The sequence below is a fragment of the Mustela erminea genome, chromosome 15, assembly GCF_009829155.1.
Source record: "Mustela erminea isolate mMusErm1 chromosome 15, mMusErm1.Pri, whole genome shotgun sequence".
In the NCBI taxonomy this organism is placed as follows: Eukaryota; Metazoa; Chordata; class Mammalia; order Carnivora; family Mustelidae; genus Mustela; species Mustela erminea.
Window position 1 is genome coordinate 34,532,436 of NC_045628.1, and position 21,616 is coordinate 34,554,051.

Consider the following 21,616-nt stretch of genomic DNA (forward strand, 5'->3'; position numbering starts at 1 on the left):
CTTTTCTTTTCAGATTTTATTTATTTATTTGACAGAGAGAGACACAGGGAGAGAGAGAGAGAGCGCACAAGCAGGGGGAGTGGGAGAGGGAGGAGCAGGCTTCCTGCCGAGCAAGCAGCCTGATCTCGGGCTTGATCCCAGGACCCTGAGACCATGACCTGAGCTGAAGACAGATGCTTAACGACTGAGGCACCCAGGCGTCCTAGCTGTCTGTTTTTTATGTCATGTCCAGCAACTCTAGTGACAAGCTCTGGCTTGGTGTAGAGTAGGTGCTCAGTAAATGCTAACTGATTTGATGAATAAATAAAAATGGCCCCAGATTCAGGATTCTCCAACAGATAGTGAGCCTTTAAATGCAGAGACCACCAGTTCTGAAGTCTGTATGTCCCTGCCCCAGCAGAGTCCGTGCTCCATGAGGGTTGAAATGAAGTGAGTCAGTTGCTAGGAAGAGCCTCATTTCCTATTTACAAAGATTATTCTTTAGAGAGTGCTCTGAGGAGAAGGCTTGTGCTTTCTTCGCCCTTTTCGGGTGTACCATCTTCTCGAGAGTGGGTACGGGTAGATGCCATTTTGTCCACAGACCCTGCCTCCGGGATCTCTGTCCTCTGGTTTCTTCTGTCACAGCTCTGCCGATCAGTTCTCTCCCTGACTTTTAAAAATGTAAAATGCATGTAACATAAAATTTACCGTTTTAAACATTTGAAAGTATACAATTCAAGGTACTTCACGGCATTAAGTACATTCGCTATGTTGAGCAACCATCAACACCATCTATTTCTGGAACATTCCATCAGACCAAACAGAACTCTGTACCCATTAAACAGTCCCTATGCCTCCTGTCCTACAGCCTTTAGTCTACTTCCAGTTTCTGTGAATTTGCCTATTCTAGATACCTCATGTAAGTGAAATCCTACTTGTCCATAAATATATCTGGCTTATTTCAGCTAACATAATGTCTTCAGTGTTCATCCGTACTGCAGCATGTGGCAGAATTTCCTTTCTTCCTAAGGCTAAATAATATCCCATGATATGTGTAAGCTGTGTTTGGTTTATGCATTCCTCTATCGATGGGCATGCATCATTTCCACTTTTTGGCTATTGTGAATGACATTGCTACAAACATGGGTGTACAGATACTTCTTCAGATCCCCACTTTCCATTGTTTTGGGCATATACCTGGTAATGAAATTGCTGGATCACATGAGAATCGTGTGTTTTACATTCCGGCCAGTCATGCATAAGGGTTCTCATTTCTCCACATCCTCTCCATGACTTGTTTTGCTTTGTTTTCTTTTCTTGCTCTTCTACTTCTTCTTCTCCTCCCCCTCCCCCTCCCCCTCCTCCTCCTCCTCCTCCTCCTTCTTCTTCTTCTTCCTCCTCCTCCTCCTCCTCCTCTTCTTTTCCCTCCTCTTCCCCCTTCTCCTCCCCATTCCCCCTCCCCTTCCTTCTCCCTCTTTTGGATAATAGCCTTCCTAATGGTTGTAATGTAACGTAATGGTTGTTGTGGTTTTTATTTTTCACTTTCCTAGTGTTTACTCATGTTGAGGATCTTTTCAGGTACTTACTGGCCATTTGTACATCTTTTTGGATGATCTGTTGTTAAAGCCACTAGCATTGTCCTAGTCAGATTCAGCGCTCGTCTCTTAGCTGCTAGCCTTCTTGACATGTCACTGTTTGTGCATCAGTACTTTTTTTCTTAATTCAGTATCATCTCTCAGTACTTGGACCCTACAGGTTACCATGCCTTCCTCAACAATTACTGTTTTTGTCCTCCTTTGCCTGTGTCTTTTCTTTTTTGTCTTTATTAGACAGAAGGGAGTGACCCAAACTCAGAGTCTTATGGTTCCACTCCTGGTACTTTCTTACTCACTGTATATTTGAAGACAGTCTCAGAACTCTCAAGTTCTGCACAAATAGATTTAGCGGCTTCTACATCCTCTGTCCTTGGGTATCTGACTGCTATTTCCAGTTAAGCATGTATATGCTACTTATGTGGTTATCCTGGTCTCCCCAACGTTCTCCCAGCTCCTGTCACTGTATCGGTTTTCTTTGCTTTATGTTTGGTTTGGTCTTTGTTTTCTCCACCTTCGTTCTCCATATTCAACTTGTCATCTGCTCTGGTTTATCCTTCCTTCATAGTTTTCAGCTTCATCCTAAGGAGAGGCAAACGAAGACATTCCCACGATTGGTGCACACACTTTGTAATTCTTTTGTGAAAGGATTGATTAAACTGTTTATATCTGAAGTGCAAGTGCTATTGTGTTGTTCAGCACAATGCCATGCACACAGGACATTCAATGAATATTTGCTGAATGCTTTGAGTTCCCTTTGACTATTAAACCTTAGTCAGCATACAAGCCTGTGGTAATTTACGGTTACATTTCATCTTAACATATATTAGGCTTGGCGGGGGGGGGGGGGGGCGGATATGTGCGTTTCAGAAAAATACGAAGAATGTACAATGAACTTTTCCTGGGATGTGCCACATACTAATGTCTTAAAAATGTAAATTATATTCTGTGCTTTTAAAATGTTATATTTAAAAGGTTTTTAAAATTTAAAATGGGTCTAGTAGTGCTTACATTTGGTATCAAATCTAAGTGATTAATAATTCCATGTTCTCGGAATTCTTGATTTGTTTCCTGTGTCAGAGATTTGAGACTATTAAGAGGCGATTAGGGAGGGTATCCTTGAAGTCTCCTTCACACCAAGAATCTCCCTTTTTTTTTTTGGTTCACTTCACTTAATGTGGGAGTTGCTTGTGATATTTTCTACATTTCACCTTCCGAGGTTATGGGCCCCATTCATATGCCATATCTCCCTCTCAGATGAGTAAGTATGACTTTCATGAATTTTTCTTCACTTGTAGAATTTAATTTACATGAATAATTAGGAAAGAACCAGTGAAATTTCCTTCTCCCTAGGCAAACAATCTTGTTAAGAAAATCAACTGCAAACTTTTCCTTTAATATTTTTTTCTTTGCATCTTGAAATTTATTGCTTGCTACAAAGAAGCAAAATAAAAAGAAATATAGGGTACTACAACATACTGCTCTTTTGCATATTGATATCTGAATAATTACCTTAGGGCATATTGAGTTATAATACGACACGCTATTCTCTGAGGACATTATCTTAAAATATTTTACTTATTTAGCATACAGTTCAATATTTTAGAATTATGTAAAGAGTATAGTTGTTAACCGACATGGAGTGTGCTGGCAGAAACAAAAAATGAGGAGGACCTAACCGGCGAAGGAGCTTGTTCTTAGCACGTTACAGGATTTAAATACTGTGGCAACACAGCTGGTCAGTTATAGCAGCCAACGTAGTAAAAAGAGAAGAAGGCTGTAATTCTGTGCAGATGGCTAATATGTGCATATTTTCCCCCTTAAAGTATATTTCACCTGGAATTCTGTTTGATATTCATACCTGTGATCTTGTCTAAGCCCCATAAGCATACAGTCAGCATACAGCATACAGTCCATATTCTTTTGCGGTCTAAAGGCCCCAAGTAGATCCCAGAAAAGTAGTGCCTGAAACTAAGAACTACAGATGCTTGTAGTAAGAATCAATGGCGAGCCAGGGAATTGAACACAACAAAACCCGGTGTTCAACGCAGGCTGATGGAGGCTAGGTCATTACCATTGTCGTAATGAGACCCGGTTACCTGCTTCTTAGAAAGTGCTCCAAAGTCTAGTTGGGATGTGCCTTAGTCTGCTGAAGCTGCTGTTAACACAAGATACAGCCTGGGTGTCCTGTAAACAAGAGAAATCTATTTCTCACATTTCTGAAGGCTTAGAAGTGAAAGATTGAAGTACTATAGCATGGCCTCTTTCTTGTGAAGTCTCTCCTTCTGGCTTATAGCCGGTGTCTTCTCCCTGGATCCCCACGTGGTGGAAGGGTCTTCAGACCCCTCTGCAGCCATATTAAAAAAAAAGATTTTATTTGTTTATTTGACAGACAGAGATCACAAGTAGGCAGAGAAGCAGGCAGAGGGTTGGGGGGAAGCAGGCTCCCCACTGAGCAGGGAGCCCGATGTGGGGCTTGATCCCAGGACCCTGGGGTCATGACCTGAGCTGAAGGCAGAGGCTTTAATCCACTGAGCCACCGAGGTGTTCCTCTGCAGCCATTTTTATGAGACACTAATTCTATTGATGAACTTCTACCCCATGGCTTAAGCACCTCACAAAGTCCCCCATCTACCAATACCATCACATTGGGAGTTAGGATTTCCACATATGGATTTTGGGGGACACAAACATTCAGGCCATGTGTGTTTCCTAACAACCCTAAGACAAAAGGAAAACGTATGATTGCCAGAAATACTGTGGCAAAGGTGGACAGAGTGAGGCTTTAAGTTTTGCCATCCCACTGGCTGTGTGACTCTGTATCCAAGTCATTTCTCTAACTCCCAGTTTCCTCACCTATAAAATTAATTGTGTGAATTAAATGAGATCATGTAAGGAAAGTATTTTATTTCCTGTGGTCATTACTATTGTTGTTGTTTTGTAATAAGATCAGATCTTACATTTATAGAAAAGAATTATTACCAGTAGACTATTAATTGCAACTGCCAAAATAATAGCATGCATTGCACACAAAAGGGTAAAATGAAGGGAAACAAAAGCAAAAATGAAGTACTGGGACTACATTCGAATAAAAGCTTTTGCACAGCAAGGGAAACAATCAACAAAACTAAAAGGAAACCTACTGTATAGGAGGTTGGAAATGATATACCTGATGAAGGGTTAGTATCCAGTATATACAAAGAATTCATACAATTCCACACTCAACAAAACAACTGCCCAATTAAAAATGGGCAGAAGACATGGAAAGACATTTCTGCAAAGAAGTCATGGCCAGCAGACACATGAAAAGGTGCCTATCATCACTTATTATCAGAGAAATGCAAATCAAAACCACAATGAGATATCACCTTTACACCAACAGGAATGGCTAAAATCCAAAGCACAAGAAACAACAAGAGCTGGCAAAGATGTGGGGAAAAAAAAAATGGAACCCTCATGCACCATTGGTAGGAATGCAAACTGGTGTAGCCACTGAGGAAAACAGTTTGGAAGTTCCTAAAAAATTAAAAATAAAACTGCCTTACAATTCAGTAATTGTGCTACTGGGTATTTACTCAAAGAACACAAAGACACTAATTTGAAAGGATATATGCACTCCTATTTTGTTGTAGCATTATTTACAATAGGCAAATTATGGAAGCAGCTCAATGCTTATCTATAAATGAATGGATAAGAGAATAAAAAAAGGGAATAAAGAAAGAATAAAAAAGATTAAAAAAGAGAATTAAAAAAGAATGAAAGCTTGCCATTTGCAACAACATGGAAGAAGCTAGGCAGAACAACGCTAAGTGAAATAAGTCAGTTAGAGATAGATAAATGCCATGTGACTTCACTCATATATGGAATTTAAGAAACAGAACTAATGAGCAAAGGATAAAAAAAGAGAGAGACAAACCAATAAATAGACTCTTAACTCTACAGAACAAACTGATGCTTACCAGAGGGAGGTGGATGGTAGGATGGGTGACATAGATGATGGGGATTAAGGAGTGAGCTTGTCCGACGAGCACTGAGTAAGGTATATAGGGCTGTTGAATCACAGTATATTGCACCCCTGAAACTAATATAACACTGAATGGTAGCTATACTGGAATTAAAAAAAAAAACCAACTTAATAAAATATTTCAAGAAAAGGTAAAATGAAAAGAAACCTGTATTTTATATCTGAAGTGCTTTTGCTTCTAAAATTGTTTTTGATATGCTTTCTTAAGTGTATGAGAAATTAGAGATGATTATACATATTTATTATAAAGTAATTTTCATTGGGAGACTATTTTGTGACCAGGATATATTGTATTCACCTTATTGTAAAATGGGTTGATTTCTAGGCTTAATGCATTGAAATAGTTAGTTCTTATTTTCTGCTCTTTGAGAAGGGGTAGCATTATTATCCTAATTTTATAGGTAGAAAAACAAATATATAGGTCATATAAAATGACTGATATTATATTCCAGACTTAGTGGCAAAAAAAAAAAAATAGAGTTGAGCTACTTTTCCCCCTTGATCTCACAAGCTTTGCTACTTTTCATGTTGCTGCTATTAAGAAAAAAAAATTAGGGAGTTTCCCAATGGGAAATAAGCAATGGGTTTTTAACCCACTTGTGTTAACCAGCTAAAGCCTGCATTGACTTCCACTACATTATCAAATCATTTATATGAAATGGGTCTATTGGACTTTTTCACCTATGAATGCTTCAGCCAGCACCTTCTCAATTGCAGGATTGAGATGGCATAAGGAAATGTGAGTTGTTATGTTTAAAAATCAATTGAAATAACATTTCAACCTTCAGTTGCAGCAAATGAAACGAAATCCTAGTGATATCAGTGATAGTGATGTTGGTCGCTGCTTTTCTCATCAATTAAATGCATGATTCTTACAGCCTGCCAAGTTTATATTTTGCTATCTGGATGTCCCCTTCCTCTGACCTTTCCTTTCTTTTTTATGCTTCATTCTTATGTACCTGCTTCTTTCATGGCTTAGTTCCTCTCGTCACAGAGGAAATGTATCCCAAATTAATTTGCACTTAGGTTACTTAAACGTTTTCATCCTAATAAGAGACCAAGTAATGCTGGACCCAAAGAAATAAATCCCTAATGGTGTGGGGCACTATTCAGGCACCACAGTTCTTGGGTGGGAAGAATGATTTTCTGCTGACGTGGTCTTTGGCCACATCTGTATCATATCCACTTTCTTCCTCTCTCAGCTTGTTTCTACTCTTCCCTGTTTCTGGGTAGATATGTCTAGCTGTGATTCTGCAGGGATCCTAATTTGGCAAATGCTGGCAATGTAATAAGGAATGAGAACTGGTTGGTTACTATTTTAGAAGGGTCGCTGAAGTGCTAAGTTCGACTGAGTAGGGGGTGATGAAATCTGTTTGTGGATAGATGGAGAAGGCTTGATGGGTGATAGAAATGGGTTGAAGGCCATGCTCATTCAAGGGTAATACAAAGAGAAGCATGAAATGGCTGATGTGTGTATGGGTTGTTCAAAGTTCGATAGGGTGGTATGTGGGGAGAGATAAGAATGACTGATTGGAACCAGATTGTGGAGGGCTTCAAGTGGTAGGCCAAGGAGTTTGGACTTGGGTGTGCAGGCAATCAGTGTCTGCAGAATTTCTCATTCTGTGTCTCCAGGGTCACCTGATTTCCTCATAGGAGCTCTGCACTGCCCCAATACCATGGGAAGAGGATAGTGGGTGAAATTAGAGTGCTTGTGTTCAAAGCCTCTTAGGGGTCTTGTAGGATCTTGGGCGAATCCCTGAAATACAGAATTGGTGATCTAGTTCTTCTGCTTAAAAAACCAGAGTTGTGTGTTGGAGTTCAAGCTGGTATGGTCCCTGTTAAATAGAGTGTGACAGGCACACTAGGTCTGGGCTTGGAATGAATCCTTTTCACTAGAGTGAGCCACGGGCAGAGTGCAGGTGCTAGAGGAAGCCTTCTGGTGGGAAGACCAGGCTAATCTAGAAGACGTGGCAATAGGTACAAAGCCAAATGTTGTCTCCTCTGAAAAGCAATCTCCAACTCAGTTATTTGTAGTCACCTCTTGTCTTCCAAAGCTTGTTCTGGATGCCTTTATTACAGTAGTCATTGTCTTAGGCTAGCATTCAATATATGAATATCGTATGTTTAAAGTGTTCTTTTGGCTGGAAGTAATGAAAACCACAGTGGGGACTGTGAGGGTAAAAGATGCTATTTGAAGGCTGCTGGGGTGGAAAGGGATGGGCCTCAAGGACCACAAGAGTTGGAAATGAAATGAAGCTCAGGCAGAGACTTAAAAAAGTAATAAAAAGTCATCAGAAATTCAATTTAATTTAATTTATTTTTATTATGTTACGTTAGTTGCCATACAGTATGTCATTAGTTTTTGATGTAGTGTTTCAGTATTCATTATTATAACACCCCGTGCTCCATGCGATATGTGCCCTCCTTAATACCCATCACTGGGGTCAGCCATACACCTACCCCTCGCCCCTCTAAAACCCTCAGTTTGTTTCCTGGAATCCACAGTCTATCATGGTCCATCTCTCTCTCCAATTTCCACCCCCTTCATTTTTTCCCTTCCTTCTCTTAATGTCCTCCATGCTATTCTTTATGTTCCACAAATAAGTGAAACCATATGAGAGTTGACTTTCTTATTTCTTATTTCACTCAGCATAATCTCCTCCAGTCCCATCCACATTGATGCAAAAGCTGGGTCTTCATCCTTTCTGATGGCTGAGTAATATTCCATTGTGTATATGGACCACATCTTCTACATCCATTCATTGGTTGAAAAGCATCTCTGTTCTTTCCATCAGCCTTTTTTTCTTTGGCAGATTTATTCCTCTTATTCTACAGACCAGTGTCTCTGTTCCCTGCCCCTAGTGAGATATGTGGCAATTCAGAGTTTACAAGAGCTTCGGTTCTCATCACCTACAGAGACTAATTGGCTGAAGTGGAATCTGTTTCAAATTCTCTGGAGAAGCATATCTGGTGGTTTGGTCTTATTTCAGTTGTCTGTCCCTGTGCATTTCCCTGTGTCCAGGGAATGGAGCCTCACGATTCATGCTGGGCCCCCTCTGTGAATGAAAATAGTTCTCAGGGTAGGGCACATCAGGGCCTGGGCTGGGCAGACCTTTGGAAGGGTTTTCACTATATCAATTTTGTGCTCTTTCAAGGCTAGAGATCATGTTTTATTGATATTTTTGTCACTAGCACTTTGCATACTATTTTACACACACCTAATAATCATCAGTACATTTTTGTAGAATAAATAAGTCCTTCCTGGCTAAGATCAGAAGTCTTTCTAACAGTAAGGAATACTTGCAGAGTTCTAGAATTTTAGGAATTATTTTTCCATCATCAAGTCATTCTGTCTTTTCAATAATCTTGTGAGTAAGATTAGAATGACAATCCATTTTTGAGAGAAGGAAACCGAGACTTTAGACCATGAACTCTTAAGGGGCAGTGAAGAATGGACCAGAGCTGAATAATACGGGTCTGGAGAACCAGTTAGGAGGGCACTAAAATAGCTCAATTGTTAGACTAAGATGGGTTTGAGGAAGATGATGGAGATGCATACGGACTCTGATTTGTTTGGATTCCTCAGTGTATGCACACACGTGGTTCTGTGTGTCCTAACAAGAACAACAGCTGTTCTATGTACTGGGTGCTTCCAGTAGAACTCTGGAAGGAACCTGGGCTTTGGATATAGAAGACCTAAGTTTGAATACTGGCTCTGACCATTACTAGTTAAATAACTTTGGCCCAGACTCTGCACTAGCCCCCTGCACACACATCCCCCCTTCATCTGCACAACACACTCCGAGGATGGTGCATACGTTATTCTCATTGTACAGACCAGGAAGCTGAGGCTCAGAGAGGTTAGGTGACTTAATTGGTATCACACAGCTAATAACCAGCATGGCCAGAATTGAAAGTAGATCGATGACCACCTTCTTTTGTTCATCGGAACCCAACATACGTGGATTTAGTCTCTGTTCATGAAAAATTGATCATGTTTGGACCATCCATTAATGAAAACAGAACCTTTCCCGTGGAGGCAGTTGTCTGAAAGACTACAACTATCCTTGAGTAATGTTTTTGTTTGTTTAGTTTGCTTTCATCAGAGGTGATGGGAATAATAGGACTTTCTGAGCAATTTACTGAACTTTTAATTTCATTTATGAAATGCTAACTTAGAGTGAAAAATAGATAACGAAATATATATTGTGATTTTTAGACACAATTTTGGAAAAAAGACTTTTAAAATCACGGGCTTCTTTGCATACTTTGAGTTTGAATAATCATTTACAATCAACTTGTAAAGTCTTAAAAATAAGCAAAACATTGATTGAGAGGTAAATACTAATATTATTTATCAACTGACTACTGATTATCTTTGGATGAAGAAGAAAGGATTAAATTGCTATCTCATAAAGATAATTAAATAAAGGTTGCTGAGTCCAGCCTTTGGGAGATTCTGTGGAGCAGGAAACTTTACAATAAAATGCTAATATTTAAAAGGCATTTTGACCATTTTCCTCAGGAAACAAGACAATAACCATGAAGTAGAGAACACAAATAAACAATGATAAAAAAATCATTTCTTTGCCCTGATCACTTGTTTGCATTTAGTAATTTTTAAAAGATTTATGAGTCTCTATCTTTGTACTTCAGTGACAAGTAGATTCATTATGATCATTAGTTTCCTGTGGTGTTGTTCTATCAGGTATATTTTCATCAGGACTGCTTGTGAAATTATCAACCATAATATTAAGATTAGAATAAACAAGAGATTCTTTCCTTATATAATCAATTCAAATTTTCATTTCATTAACGTGTAAGATGGCAATGTGACTAAATTGTTATTTAGACTATTACCAGTCTGTGTTAATAGTCTTAATTTATCAACATTTATTTTAACCTTTGCTGTAAAGCCTTGAAAATAAAGATGATCATTATTAATTTTTAGGTAAAAACAAAACTAATAATACTTTGTGCCTGAGTCATTGTATCAGTCTGTTCTCAGCAAAAGGTGAAGTTCTTGAAATCTCTTTTCCCAATGTGTGTCTTACACCAAACTCCAACCAATAAATTATATATATTTATATATGTACATAACTTTGTAATAAAAACTCTGATAGGGCACCTGGGTGGCTCAGTCGGTTAAGCGTCTGCCTTCAGCTCAGGTCATGATCCCTGAGTCTTGGGATAGAGTCCTGCATTGTGCTTCCTGCTCGGTGAAGAATCTGCTTCTCCCTCTACGCCTCCCCTGGCTTGTTCTCTCTCTCTCATGGTCTCTCTCACTCTGTCTCTCTAATAAATGAATAAAATCTTCAAACGAAAAACTCTGATAAAGTGCTATTCTATGTAATGAAGTAGAATTCTGGAAGGAACCTGGACTTTGGATATAGAAGACCTAAGTTTGAATACTGGCTCTGACCATGACTAGTTAAATAACATTGGCAAACTTAACCTCTCTCAGTCACTTTCCTCATCTGTGCGATAGAATAATAACATCTGTCTTGTAGGTGCTCAAAAAATGGCAACACTTATAACTTACCATTTAAATGCAATAGCTAAAGAGAACATGTACTGTAATTTTTTTTTATGTCAGTCAGACAGTTTATTTCTCTACATGTGAATAATTCAGTGCAAAGTCTCTAATTTTTTTTTTCTACAATCAGTATACCACTGCCATCCTGCCACCCTGATTCATCAGTCAAAAAGAAGAAAATTAAAATGTTAAGTTTTTTGATGCCATAATATTAATTGTAAGTCTCCATTTCAGTTTACACTCAGCTATGAAAAATTGGAGGTCAGTCGTCATACAATATTTTCTTTAGTCCCTTGTTAATATGGACCCTATTACCTTAACACACTATCAACTATTTTATGGAGAAATAAATGAATGCATAAGGGTGTGGGTGGCAGAGTCTTAATGTAGGTACTGGGTCCATCTGGCGAAATGTTTCATCCAAACCTTCCTTGGAAGCCATTAAGTTCCATGGGGAGAGGGGTTTTCTAGCCAAAATGATTAATTAGTGTCCTGTGAAGCCTAAAGCTGTTTTACTGTTTCTCTGGGCTGCCTCCCACAATTTTACCCACGTCTTCTGATTGGTCAGCGGGTATAGTGTGTCTTATTTTATGATAGTTAAGTAATCATGTTTATGAAAAATGTGTAACAGATAAAAACTCTAAAGGTCTTTACAAGGAAGGTCTCTTTAGCACATTCTGGCTCCCTGTGCCTCATTTTGGGCAAAGTAGTTTTTTGTTTTTTGTATTTTTTGTTTGTTTGTCTTAAGATTTAGAGAGAGAGAAAGAGTAGGAAGAAGGGCAGAGGGAGAGGGAGAGAGGGAATCCTCAAGCAGACTCCCCACTGAGCACGGAGCCCAACGTGGGGCTCGATCTCAGGACCCCAAGATCATGACCTGAGCTGAAATCAAGAGCTGGCTGCTTACCTTACTGAGACACCCCAGCACCCTTGGACAGGATGAAGTCTTACACTCGCCTGACACTGAAATGTCTACAAGCCAGGAAATCAGGCATAATAGTAGAGACAAAAGATAATGTTGATTTCTAATCATATTTTTACCTTTAACAACTCTTTTAAATGTGATTATATGTTGAAGGTATTCAAAAGATGCTTGAAAACGTTCATTCATTTAAAAAAAAATATATATATATACATTTTTTTTTGATATCTACTATGTGCTAGAACCCAGGCTGGGGCCTGTAAATGATACTGACTTTGTTCTCAAATGCAATAAAAATACATAATTATGTAATACTACTACTAATGATAAAAATAATACACAACAAGGTAAGGAGTTTTATATGTCATAAGAGAGAAGCAGATGAAGTATTCTTGGAGTTCATGGACAAAGAACCACACACCATGCCAGGCACATGCTAGGGGGGATAGTCAACAAAATTTAGTTTCTTTCCCTTCTTTTTGCTAGTGAGAAGGATTACTTTGTGTGCATAATGGTTGTGCATATGTATGGATATATGTAAAGGAGCAACGAAATACTTTATAAAAAAGTGATCTACTGTATCTGGATTTTAGAAGATGGTGTGTAGAAGACAGTCTAGGCAAAGGACACAGCACATATTAAGAAATAGAGGCAGGAGATTGCATGAGGGAAAATCTGCTTGTTTGCTTTCTCAGGGCACAGGGTTTGTGGTAGGAGTTGTAAGGAATAAGGTCAGAGGGAAGTTTAAGGATTGTGGGTGAGTTAAGGGGAGTGCTCCCTGGATCACCTTGCAACAGCACTTATTCTGACAATATTTCTCAGTTTTTATGTCTGAGAAAAGCTTATGCTTTAAGGGCTTCATTCATTAAAAAAAAGTCTGGCTTCCAATTGTTGTTTGTCAAAAATCCAGGGTACCCTATATCTGGTGAAAACCAATAAAACATGTAACAGCCTTGTTACATGTTACAGTCAACATCATTGGGCAATTTCTTCTGAGACAGGGATGCTGACCATTTTATCAATCAGGATAAGTCAGGTTTTGCTGCAGTGACCAAATCTTCAGTCTCCATGGCCCAATTCACTATAGTTACTTTCTCACTTACACAAAATGTATTGTCCCACAAGTGTTGGCCTAACCTTCCAGATTGCTTTGACATTATGACTTTTCCCTATTTAAATATTCTCCCATGGCTTCCATAGCAGGGACCGAACAGGCTGGACAATGAAGAACCAGTAATTAACTGTCTGCATATGGACACATATCGCAAGTCTCTTCCACCTAAACTGGATTGGCCAAAGCAAATCATTTGGTCCTGCCTATCTTCTTTCGTGTTGTTTATGTCTGGAAGGTACAGACTTCATTTTGTTTGTATTTTCCCCCCGATGCCTAGCAAATGGTAAGCATTCTTTTCCCCATTTTATTACATAAATACTTTTTCCCATTTTATTTTCTTTTCCCCACTTTATTACATAAATACTTCATAATCAATGAGCATTAAAATAACACAAAGGTGAATAAAATGGAAAGTGAAAGTACTCCTCAAATGGGTTCAAGAATAAGCAAATCAATTTTGAACTCTTTAGAAAACCAGGTAAGATCTTTTACTATCTGGCCCCAATTTATCTTTTCAGTCTGTTTCTCAGCATTTACTCACGTGGATTATTTTTTATCAAATATATTTTCAAATGTGTACTTTTACACTATTGGGCCCTTTGCTCTTTTCTTTCTTTTTTTATTGTAGTTAAAATTCACACAACATAAAATTGATTATCTTAACCATTTTTAAATGTATGACTTGTTATTTTCTTTGCCTGGAACTTGCATTCACTTTTTCTATACTTGTCAAATTTCTGGGAAGAATTTAAAATCTTTTTTTAAGTTTTATGTTTGATTTGTAAAGATTTTATTTATTTATTTGGCAGAGAGAGAGAGAGACAGCAAAAGAGGGAACACAAACAGGGGAATGGGAGAGGGAGAAGCAGACTTCCTGCTGAGCATGGAGCCTGATGCAGGGCTACATTTGGGGCTCGATGTGGGGCCCGATGTGGGGCCGATGCGGGGCTTGATTCCAGAACCCTGGAATCATGACCTGAACTAAAGGCAGACCCTAAATGACTGAGCCCTCCAGGTGTCCCATACGTTTTATTTATTTAAGTCATCTCTACACCCAACGTGGGGCTCAAACTCACCACTCCTAGACCAAGAGTCCCACCTTTTCCAACTAAGTCAGCTAGGCACCCCAAAGCTCAAAGACAGTCTTATTCCCTCCATGCTCTTGTGAACACTTCATGCAGAACTATCTTATCTGTTGCAAGTCTCATCCTATGGGCTCCTTAAAGACAGGGAGGGTCTGACTCATCTTAAATAGTCAGGACCCATCCCAGGGATTGGTGCAGACGAAGTGCTCCATCAACTGCCCACCCTCCCCTTGTATCTTTGGTATTTCTCTCCTTGTTTATCTCTTCCCATCAGTGCACATGCACACTCAGTGCTTGCCTGTTCTGCAAAAAGTCCTCCCTTGATTTTCTAGACAGCTTTGGCTCTTTCCTTCACTTTTCCCCAAAGTTTTGAAAGAATTGCCCACATTTGCTGCCCCTACTTCTTCATTTCTCTTTGAAACTTTGACAAAAATTTTTACCTGGTTTATGCTCTTAAACATGACAGATATGATCTAGAAGATTTCACAAGTAATCTAAATCCTGAATCCAACTGTAATATTTATGTTCTTATTTTAAATGACCCATCTGATATATTTTGAAAAATTGAGTTAAAGGAATGTTTGTGCATGGTACAATAGTTCACCACCTAGTCCTTTCCAGCTCAATTTCTTTTTCCAAAAGGGTATTGGCTTCAAATTTTTCAATAATTTCTTCTAGTGATAACTTCTGTATCTAAAAATAACATGCATAGATTGCTATTTCTTGTTGCATAATTTCGAAATGAAATCAATGATATTTCTCTAGGACATATGTATATTTAGCTCTTCTACTTTCCAATTCTACTTATATTTCTCTCAAAGCAGTTATATTTTTACTCCTGGTTGTTATTTTTTGGTTCTTTGATTGTTATTTTTGTAACTTTAAGAAACAGGCCTTCACTTCTTGGTCCGTCCATAATAGTTACTTCTTACTCCTACTTTGCTGTATATATATCAGTATATTCTTACCCTTTCTACTTGCCAATTTTTGACACATGTATTTAGTTTTTCTTTTCTTTTTCTATGTCATATTGTGTGCAAGGGACATTTTCATGTATGCTTCCTTATACTCATGTGTGAGAATGTCTTGCAGATATATATCTATCTGTATCACTTTATATATATAATAAAATATATATAAATGCTTATATATAATTGCATATATAAATATATTAACATACAAACATGCTTATATATAAATTATACATCTAAATATATATATAATGATGCAAATATATATATGTATCATTTCTAGGTTTTTTCTTCTTTTACATGAACACCTTCAACTTTAGCTGATACTGTTCTCCAAAGTGGCTGAACGACTTCACCATTTTTCACTTCCAACAGCAGAATATGAGAATTCTCATTCATTTATATGCTTCTCTTACTATTAATTTTTGTGAAAATGATGGGTCTGTAATAAAATCTCATTGTCTCAACTAAATTTCTATTATTTCCAAATTTGTAGGCATCTTTTGTCCAGTTTTTCTCCTTTCCTATTCTCTTTGATTTTGTATTTTTATAGCCTAAATAATTCTTTTACTGTTATTTTTATAGTGGTTTGGGAAGAAATTGACATTGACATTATGTTTTAAATCTATCATGTTTTACTGGAATTATTCTTGGTTAATTTTATTTCATTGTGATGTCAGCTCTCTAGATGCACAGGATTCTGTTTACCAGGGACCACTCATCCATGAATAATCTCATCTACTTCGTGCTTATATTGGATCTATTATGATCTAAAAATTTAGAATTTTCCATGGGTATGTTCTTTGCTCGGCTGCTGTTTTCTTTTGTATAACACAAAAGATTAGATTTGATATTTTTTCTAATATTTTACAGGTCAACAAATTAATTAATCTTTAATTCTGTCTGAGATTTAGGGGAGCAAAATCAAAAGCCTAATCTATCTTTACTTTGACAAAGAGCACTAATGACCTCCATAGCCAATGACTTTTTCTTAGTTTTCATTATTTCTGTTTTTTTCACAGCATTTGATAGTGTTTACTATTTTATCTTTAAAATTTTCTATCTCTTATCTTTTCTGTGACACAGTAAGCATGGACAAATAACATACTGATTGATTCATTTACTTATTCACAACATCTATCAAGTGTCCTCTCCATGCCAGGAAAGCATCTTGATTTAGATGAGGCAGTATTTTGTCCCTGTGATAGCTCAGTATCCTTTTTGTTTTGCTGGTTTGTTGAATTATACAGAGAGAGAGCAAAACTTTTTTCCCAAGCTGTACATGTTATTTGTATATAGATTTTAGGATTGGCATTTAAAGTCATTTCCTTAATTTTCAAACCCTTGATGCTTATCAAATGCTGGGATTGAGGCAAAGGTCCAGCCTGAGGGAAGCATTGCTGGTAAGTTACAGCAAGAAGAAGTTAACATCTAAATATAATGTGTTGAGTTTGTAAAAACAAGTAAACAAACAAAAACAGAATAAATAGATAAGGAGAAATGCAAGGTTGATGTGAAATTAGGAAAAATGAACAAATATGAACTGATTGCAAGTGTACCTAATATTTAGAGAACTTGACTGAGTTAAATAGTAGCTTATTATTATAATGGCTTACCATTTAGCTATTACTAGTAATAGCTAAACTCAGTTTTGGCTCTTTTGGAGTGGAGAGTTTGGGAGTGAGAAAAGAGAATAGTTAGGGTATAGAGAACAGGTTATTTGCACAGTAGAAGAATCTTATGGATGGCATTCAAAACAGAGCAGAAGATATTTGCCCTTTAGATGCACAGGAGAACTGTGATTGTTCCAAGAGTCATTCCATGACGGTGTGAATTCCCCTTTGGTATTTTAAGGAATAGCATTTATGAGGAAAATGGAGTTGATAAACAGCACAAAATTGAGACAAAAAATCTGCACTCTAAAGACTGAACCTAGAGCAACTGGCGACCGAAAGACTGAGAGCTGTCATGTTGTGACAGAAAAAATGGACTAGGATTGGTCTGAGGGCTTGGAACAATGGGATTAACAAACAGGCAAGGTCAACTGAGGAAGATTTGTACTGACATTTCCCACTGCCTCTTGGAAGTCTGATAGAACTTTCTGGTCTTATATTCCCCTGCTAGGCTCTTATACTTCATTGCTCTAGCCAAACTGGGCAGTAAACTTACAGCTTTACTATTGACACGAAGTTCTGAAAATTTCAGATCCTTCTTTTGGTTAAATTTATGGCCATCTTAGTGTTTTCATATTTTTAGAAAATTGGAGTTAACTTAAAAGTAATTGTAGTTTCATGTCTCTGTCATTTTCTGGATGATAATTTGTCTTTGTTTGCTAACTCTTCCTCTTAGATTTCAAGAATTAGTTACTTATTCATTATTATCATTGACATTTCCTGTGCTTTCATTTGTTTCTTTACCACTGACTGTTTCCTCAATTTCATTATTATCAAACAGCACTTCTGTGATAGACTGCTGTTCCCCATCTTCATATTGATTAATTTCATTTTCACATGCATCATTCTGATTTCCAACATCTTCAGAGCAGTCTTCAGAAGATGAGTCATTTGCAAAGACAGATTTTCATTAGTGGAGTCATCCTCGGAGTCAGAATGTGATGGTCTGTTCGCAGGAATATTGTTTGCTCCTCTGTGTCTTTCATTATCTCTTGGAAGGGATGTGCCTGATGTACTTGCTTAGTCATTATCCAAGTAATTAAAATCAAATGTACTTATTTTGTAGATTAAACAAGAACATTCTTTATTATGATTGTTTGCAATTGAAGCTTCAGGGACACTTTAGGCTAGATATTACATTAAATATTATTTTCCATTTAAATTAAAACATTTAATCAGAAATTCTGAAAAGCAAGATATGTAAGCTAATGCCTCATATGTGAAATTCGTGAAGAGGCAGTTCCACCATAATAGACTTTTGTGAAGTTGATATGCAACAAATAAAAAGTTCAAGAGATTATCAACACTGATGATAGATTCCAGTCATTGGCATTGTCACTGTTCTCTGTGTGTGAGTGTGTGTGTGTGTGTGTGTGTGTGTATGCGCATGTGCACACACACATAAGTTGTCAAATAGATTATTAACTATTTAGAACTGGGATTCTTTAAAATCTTAAAGGTCCCCCCCCTCACTGTAAGGGTGGGGGAGTAAGGACATTTTGGATAATTAATTCATTAAAATTCCTATGTAAAAAAGTGTTCTCTGATAATTAAATTCATGTGATATGTATCAGTTGGTATTGGAAAGAAACAAGAAGAGAAATTGCCTGGTGTACTCCAGAGCTATGAAGTCTATGGAGTCTACAGTGTGTGTCTGTCTTCTTGTCTCAGATGATCAGGGGAGTTGGAGATCTCCAGGGACCCTGGAGATCATACAAAAGTATATTTTAGGAGCAAGGAAAGTTTAGGGGTCTGTTACAGAAAGCCGTAGGGGCCTGGTACTCCATAGATAACATGAGGAAAGACTTGTCCTTATCGGAGGTAGGTTGGCAAAGTCATTATCTGAAGAATTGAAGAGGCAGAGGAAGTAGGATGGTGAATTTGTGTGTGCAGGCCCTGCTGAGCAGTTCACCTGCCATTGTCTTTGAGGCATTGAACCCCCCTTTGGCTGGACATAAAGAAAGCAGAGCTACTGGGGCACCTGGGTGGCTCAGTGGGTTGAGCCTCTGCCTTAGGCTTAGGTCATGATCTCAGGGTCCTGGGATCGAGCACTCGCATCGGGCCCTCTGCTCAGCGGCGAGCCTGCTTCCCTCTCTGCCTACTTGTGATCTTTGTCAAGTATAAATAAAATCTTCAAAAAAAAAAAAAAAGAAAGAAAGAAAACAGAGCTACTAAGGATTCTGGCTTCTTGAAGTGGATCAGAATAAGACAGGACAAAGAGGGAGCTGAGGAAGTGTACAATTTCACTGGAATCAGCAAACAAAAAGCAAACACTGTAGAGATGTATGCACTTCTTTGTAATGTGGCCAGTGTTACGTCAGGAACCTTTCAGGTCTGCTAGCTGCAAGGAGGGAAGGTAGTGCTGTTTCAGAGGAATTGCTGTGAGGTGCCACAGTATGGAGTTGAGACAACTTGAAGCAAGCCCAAATTTGAGCCTAGTGAGGAGAGGGGCTGCCCTTGTTCTCAGCCTTGAGAACTGCAGGGAGGGGGGTTTCAGCTAGTATTTGCAAAAGCACTGGGAGAGGAGGATACTGTGGATGTGTGAGAAAGGCGCCCAGCACAGGTGTGTCAAACCAAGTGTCTTAGCTCCAGCAGCTACAACCCAAATCCCATAGACTCAGTGGCTTACACAACAAACATCCACTTCTCAGATCTGAAGACTAGAATTTCGAGATAAGGGTGCCTGGGCAATTCACTTCTGGTGAGGGCTCTCTTCTGACTGGGAGACAGCCACCTTCTCATTGTGTCCTCTTATAGCACAGAGAGAGGGTGAGAGAGAGAGAGAGAGAGATAAAGTAAGCTCTCTTTCTCTTTCTTCTTATAAGGGCACTAATCCCATCATGAGGGGTCCACTCTCATGACCCATTTACCTCCTAAAGTCCCCAGCTCCAAATACCATCATACTGGAGTTTAGGGTTTCAACATAGGAATTTTGAGGGGACATGAACATTCAGTCCATAGCACTGGGTAATGTTTCTTCTGACTGGCAGTTTTGGAAGGATTTGTTTAATGGAGAAGAGTTTCTGCTGCCCTCCCCTCCCCCGCCCCCACCAAAGGAAATGTCTATGCTCTTTTCTGTCCTGGGGCAGATAAATGTGGTGGGCCACCATCCTAGAGCTTGACTTGGTCATACTGTGTCTGAAAGCTGGGCTTAGCTCTCATGCCACGGGTGAGGTGGGGTCCTGACACAGCCCAGATCTGCTGCCAACTCAAGTAACAGAAAACCAATGTGACTTATTTCACTTAGCATTAGTCCTTCCAGCGCCATCCACATTGATGTAAAACAAACAAACGCACAAAAAAGAAAACCAATGTGAACTTGAAACTCACAGGGCTTTGGGGGCCCTGTTTAATACTGATGACTCATTTCTGATTTACTTGTTGGGTTTGTAGACACAAAAAATTACTTGGAGCTATTTACTTTAATAGTAGACAAAAGCAAAACAAATATATATATATTTTTGTTTTTACATTAAGTATGATACACTTTCTCTTCTCTAAGCAAGTTAAGTTTATTAGAATAATTTACAAGTGACCATTGTAGGAACATGGGTTTCTCTTGCTTCCATTATTAGTGTGTGATTCCATTGTTCATTAATGAGAAAAATGAAGTTCACTGAAGTCAGTATCCAAGGTCTGTATTGAGACTATTAAAATAAATGGGAGAAGTCCAGAAATAGCCCAAAGAATATGCTCCACACAACCCAGCAATTCACTTAAAGTATTAGCTGATTTGCTTCAAATTATAATAATTTGGGGATATAAAAAGGGAAATGCAGGGGACATTTGAAAAATTAAATTCAGACACTGCTACAAATATTATCTCCTTACCCCTGTTCTCAATCATTTTAGGTTAAAATTTAGAACATAGATGCTGGTAAATACTATCTCTTTATTTTTAAAAATTACACAGAACTGATAGTAAAGCACTAGTTTTATCACCCATCCCTCCTCACCATCTATTAAAGGCTGTGTTCTTTGTTTCAAGGTCTTGTTGAAATAAAACAGAATGAAATTAGTGACCTTCATACTGACTTCCCTAACCAGCTTCTGGCAACCAACCCAGCCATCAGTCTGTCAATAGCTTGTGCAGTTTTGGATTTCATTTAAAAAAAAAAAAAAAAAAGAAAGAAAAGAAAAAGGTTTTAATTCCTTTCCATTAACATCATATTTCAATTGTTTCTTTAAAAAAGCGCTGATTATAATTTACACATGTTACATACTAATAAAGACCTATTTTGTGGGTAGGTTTTCTGTAGAAGTAGGGCTCGATTGGAAATGTTTTATTTGAGGCATATGGAGAGAGCCGCAATAGTGAAGCAAAATATTTATAATTCTTCCCTGTTTGGTTTCGATTTGTCAATCTTTTCTCTTCTTTACATAAAACAACATCTTGCCTACAAACTGTTTGAAAGTTGAAATAGTGGCGTTCCAAAATGTAGTCAGAGAAAAGAAATTATAGTTAAACCTAGGAAAAAAAAAAAAGAAGGTAAGAAAGAAAAATGCTGTCAGCTCAGATGTGGAAGTCTGGGAAAAGCTTCAAGGCATTAAAAGATGAAAAATTGTAGTTCCTGCGTAGAGAACATAGGGCCATTCACACACAATGTTATCTGCACCTTTTAATCTTGTCCTGAATTTAAGCCAGTTGGTTCAGTACCTTATTTCCTCTTTTCCTCTTTCTTGCTGTTTCCATCTTTTCATTATGTTCTTTAAAAAGAAAAAA